General features: G+C 29.2%; 1 long non-coding RNA gene across 1 annotated transcript; it reads left to right on the forward strand.

Annotated features, from left to right (window-relative positions):
* The first annotated feature begins 4,517 nt into the window (after positions 1 to 4,517).
* LOC149261501 (uncharacterized) lies at positions 4,518 to 5,257 on the forward strand. Its single transcript, XR_016248465.1, has 2 exons — positions 4,518 to 4,849; positions 4,960 to 5,257. It is a non-coding gene; the product is annotated as an uncharacterized LOC149261501 (long non-coding RNA).
* The last annotated feature ends 596 nt before the right edge of the window (positions 5,258 to 5,853 follow it).

Raw genomic sequence — 5,853 nt, forward strand, 5'->3', positions numbered from 1 at the left:
TATATCTACAAATCTCGTCCTTACAAGGGAATCATCCATAAGAAAGGATGAAGATTTCCATATGGAATAAGAAGTCAAAATACATTGGTAAAATCCTTAGAAGTACATCAAAACTATGTCACGCACTGAATTATTTGATAAGATCTAATCAATACGAATTTCATTTTAATGTGTGTTAAAAGCCATAATAATGTACCGATAATATTTCCATGCACAATATCTTATGAATACAATATTTAAAAAAAAAATTGATGTGCTCAACAAAACCACTAAAAACAATCATTCATGAATACATATTTATAAACAAAAAGGACTTACAAAAAATTTCATGAATCCGAATTACATAATAATAGCAATAACTTGGTAAATAAATTAGGCTATTAGAAAGAAATACTTCATGAACTCCTTTTACAAAATATAATTCCAACCTCATAAATAAAGCGCTTGAACTAATAACATTGGCATAAGAATTGTGATGCCAAGAATTAAGCATTTCATCAATATTAGAAAGTGATGAAATTTCACTAGAAAATGATTCTATTATGGATACGATTTTCATGAATTTAACCACAAAGAATAATAATGACTTGGTAAATAAGGTAGACAAAACTATCCTTTATTTATTTATTAAAAATGTAGAATTCTTCATAAGGACATATATGTCCCCATGCCAATGCTAGTTGTCATCTCATCATTGTTCTTAGTTATATGGCTCCCAATTTAGTAAAAGCATGTCCACTTCATTCATCTCCACCCAATGTTGGATGCTAATGACTCATCTTCACGAATATGATATTATGGCTCATCAAGTTATTTTTCAGTGTTTGTGATGTTTGCTTTTAATGGGAACATATCTCTCCCGATTATAAGAAAACTATTATATACTTATTAGATTTATTGTGTAACCATCATCAATTGAAAAAACACTAACAAAAAAGTAGACACAAATCCAATTTATTACATGTTTTGCTATATTTAAATGATGAAGACATTGTTATTGTGTAATGTAAACGATGAAGCCATTGTTATTTTGTAAATGTATGATTAATATAATTGTGATAAGGAAAATCAATTTTTTTCCACATTTCGAAACTAGAAAGAAATATTAAGCATTAGGTATATTATATCTCGAATTATTTTAAATCCTCTCAAGTAAGGTTCCTCTTTCTTTCAATAAATCATTACTAATGCATTTATAATCTTATAGGTAATAAGAAGACCATGAGAGCCTTAAAACATACCATAAATGTTAGATCTCAAGAATAAAATAACACCATGTATAACACTAACATGAATATCACAAGAAATAAAGAGAAATAAGTACAATAATAACACAATATATTACATGGATTCTTATAGAACTATAACAATGTGGGAATAAATATGACATATATTTCACTATAATGTCAATATGTTCTAAATTAAGTTACATATATATATATATATAATATGACATATATTTCACTATAATGTCAATATGTTCTAAATCAAGTTACTTATATATATATATATAACTCTGGTTACATTAATAACACTGAAAAGACATAATCATGGGTTTTCAAGTAAATGCCATTTATAGATTTTCAATTAAAGGAGAAAATAGTTTGACCCAAAAAAATAGTCAAACATTCTGAGATTTAGGTGAAACAAAACAATATTTTAAATATTTTATAGTTTTCATTAAAACAAATGAACCTATTGACATTAATGTTGACATTTACCTTAACCTCTATAACTTTGATAGTTCATTTCATAACATAAAAATGACAACATTTGTAGGTTGTATTAAAAGATAACCATGAAAGTTCACATCACTATATAATGTTGGCTTGACAATCATAATTTACTAACATAAAATAAAATCAATTTTTGATTTTAATTTAAATCATCGAGCACAGTTTATATGTTTGCAATTAAACAAAAATATTTTTAAAATATTAAACATTATCTATATATTATGAAGCTTGAGTGGAATTGAAGAATATTTGAAAATTTCATGATATCTAGATATATATTGATGTAATGACTATAACATTCATTATGTACCAAATTATTTTTACTTCCTTGAAATATTGAAAGAAATGTATAGGTTGTGTGGTTCTTCAATTTTTGGATTTATATCAATGTCATACATAACCCTTCATTTAAATAACTCTATTCCGTGGTTTGGATGACCCATATTCCTCTTTTGGAGTACTCAAGATGTCTAAAGGGAATAATCACTGATTCAACTTGAATATGCCTTCACTAAAATAACTCCCATGTCAAGTCTATGAAATGAAAGGTACTGTCATGGAGATATAATCATAGGAACTATTTAATTGATTAAATTTCCTATCTCGCCACAAATATTTTTGCAGGTAGAACTAAAATATAGGCCAATAGAAATATAGAAAGACAAGTTCAAGAAACAAGGAGTTGCATACATCACAACGAAGCCAAATTGCACATAATTCGAGGAGATTTTACAAAAAATATATTTTATGTTTTCCTAGTGTTCCTATGGCTTCAAGGACTAGCCTATAGTCTAAGAATCCACAACTTAGAGGAATCTAAGTCATAAAGATCACTCATGAATTATACTTAGCCTAGGCCAAACCAACCCTTAACGTGGTTGGATTTTTCCACAGTCTCCTCCCAACTATTGCAAGTTTCAAATCTTGGCATTGTTTGAAAATGTAACCCTCAAAATATAATCATGCTTGCAAATTTTGATAAAGGAAACGTGGCTATTATTTGTGTGTATATTGGGGAATTCAAAACATGAATTCAAAACTATAACATTGATACAAAATATAGAGCAAAGAATTACTAAGAGAGTAACTATGGCTTAAACTTGATAAGCAATTATCTCATTGTTGCAGTCACCTCAGTTCCAATTTCCAAACACTTTTCCTTGCCATTACTCAAGTGGTTGAGACCATATTCACTACATTTTTTCTACAACTTCAATGTAGACACAGACTTTTGTTGGCTCTAAATTGCACATAATTCAAATATAATAAAAATAAATGCATGCCTTAAAGAGTTTAGAATAAGTGTTCAAATATGACACATCTATCCAAAATGTAGAGCAAAGAATAACAAAGATAATTTCAAATGTTTTAGTTTCATAAGATGTACAATTCTCTTATAACCTCATCGGCCTAATTTGAGAATTCTCAATGCATTATTTCTCATTACTCAAGAAAATAAGGCTATATTCAATGCCATTTTCTCCAAAAATTCTACTCAAATGCATCTCTTTGAGAATATTACATCACTATCATACATACATGCAAGTACCCATTCACATTTCTAATAGCATGGTAATTACTCTAGCAACTCCTCACCTATTGTCATACTAGTGCTCATCTCTAACACAATTCTAATTAACCACTAGTGCTCATTTCCAACACAATTCTACTTAACCACTAAAACAATGCACACTCAATAACAATGAACCTTGTACTAACTCTTTATATATCCAATTATCTAAAAAATAATGCTCTCCAACCAAGTGTAATGGAGATGTGTAGTATGTTAACTTAAAAAAAATATAATAATAATGACAAAGAATTACAGGCTAATTATCTAAATATTTTGAATCTTATTATGATAGAAATGTTGTCACATATATAATTAACAATTATAACTATATATATATAATTAGAAAAATCTAAATTTCAATAAATATACAAAATTAAGATCAATTTGATATATAAATTTAATATAAAATTATATATCTATATAAAAATAAAAATATGCTATTTATTATTCTTCATTTAATTTAATTTTAATAGATTTATTTTTTCTTAAAATTTGATAATTTAGAATTTACAATAAATATTGGATAAATTTAAAATTAAAATAACTCTTTAATATTAAATTAAGGGAAAAAGAATGCTGACAAAATATGGAATATCCAATTCATATTTCATACTATCACTAAGACGGCATCGAGTAAAGTACAGCTTTGTTAGGCAAAAATTTGAAGATATCACTGCTACTGCTTTGAAACAATTGAATGCTTCCAAAAATATCGAATATCCCGCTCATATTTCATAATGTCATTAATACAGCATTGAATAAATATAATGGCGTTACATTTAAGTTTCAGCTCAGGGTTGGACTTTGCATACATTTGATTCGTTTTTCTTTATTTCTTAAATCTTTAATGGACAAGGACAAGATAGGGAGAGGTTTGATTGGATTTTTTTTCAGAGAGCACGACGAAGGTGGCGCTTTCTCACATGGACACCGCATTTTTGGAAGTATTAATTTATGAAAGACAGTCTTTTGCAGACAATGAAAACTTCAATACATAATATATGCAAGCATACGCGTGCAGAAGTCTAATGAATACCCTTCAAGTCTTGTTAGTTGCCGAGCTTAAATTCTGGTCGCTTGAAATCAAGTTGGCATGACGTAATCGTACTGAGGATTTACACTCTTATTCACTCTTATTTTATTCAAATCCTTCTGTTCGATCAACCATGGCAGTCTCTCCATAAAGAGTAATTACTGATACGCTGGAGAGAAATACGTGAGCGGAGGGTTTCAAAGATGTAGACGTGACGGCCCTCAATATATAGAGACGATCGTTGGTGAAAAGAATGGCGTTGTATTTGCATCGATACGTCACCGCGCAATCATCTGATCCGGTGAAGAGAAGCTCGTCAGCGGCGAGCTCTAATCGTCTGGTTCTCCAACACCATGGAGACAATCAGACCTCACAATGAGGCTGCCGATACCGTCGTCCTGCGGCAGGACGGGCTGCTGTTTCACCGGATCCGATGACAACACGGTCACAAGGACCTGGGGAAAACTCCATCGTGGTCACGTTCAGTCCATTCTGTGCGCGGTGACAGTTACGGATTCTATATATTTTCTGCCTTGAGTTTATTTTAGTTTAATATAAGTGGTTTGGTTTACATAACGATTGGTTTGGTTTGGTTTGCATAACGATTTGTGATACAGGTTCCTTATCCAAACTTACCTTCCAAGTACTTGTAGTTCTGTGATTGTCAAAGAGGCTTCCAGAGAGTTCATAAAGGTTGCTATTCATGTCATGGGAGGGCACAGAACTCCCAAGTGGGTTACACGAAAGGCACCGCGCAATATTCTCTTCCTCACGGCAGTGAACATATGTATTCTTGTCAATGATATATAGGCCCGGTGGATTTAGTGATAACTTCCTTAACAGGGTTCCAGTTCCATGACACGAATATATTGATAATCCTGAAAAAAGGTTCTATATATGGTTATTATATGCTTATTTTAAGTGCAATGGTATGTTTATCTGAAGTTTGTAGTTTAACATTTATATTATGGTATATATTTATTTTTAATTTATTTATATAATAAAAAAATTAATTTAAACCCTAACAAATTGTATGCTGAAAAAAGGTTTTATGTATGGCGATTGTATGTTTATTTGAAGTGCAGTTGTATGTTTATTTGTATGTTAATTTAAAGTGCTATATAATATATGTCTTGTTTGTAGTTTAACATTTATATTATGGTATATATTTATTTTTAATTTATTTATACAATAAAAAATTAATTTAAACCTTAACAAATTGTATGAAAAATTATATGGTTTAATTTTAATAAAAATTAAAAATTTTAAATTTCGTTATATTTATATATCAAATTAGAAGTTCTCATATGATGAATCATAACAAACATGCCATAGATCAAACAAAATTTAATTTGGAAGGTTATAAAATTGATATTTCCACTTTTATTTTTCCTCTTTATTTTATTACTAGATTTATATTAGATGTATTTAAAATAGGAAAAACAAGTCCATATTCATCTTGGACTTATTCAGCCTTAATGTAAATCAAATTTAGAAAATGCAGTTTTTTT

The sequence above is a fragment of the Pinus tabuliformis genome, chromosome 6, assembly GCF_031772625.1.
Source record: "Pinus tabuliformis cultivar Carrire ecotype Pingquan chromosome 6, CPIR1, whole genome shotgun sequence".
Taxonomy (NCBI): Eukaryota; Viridiplantae; Streptophyta; class Pinopsida; order Pinales; family Pinaceae; genus Pinus; species Pinus tabuliformis.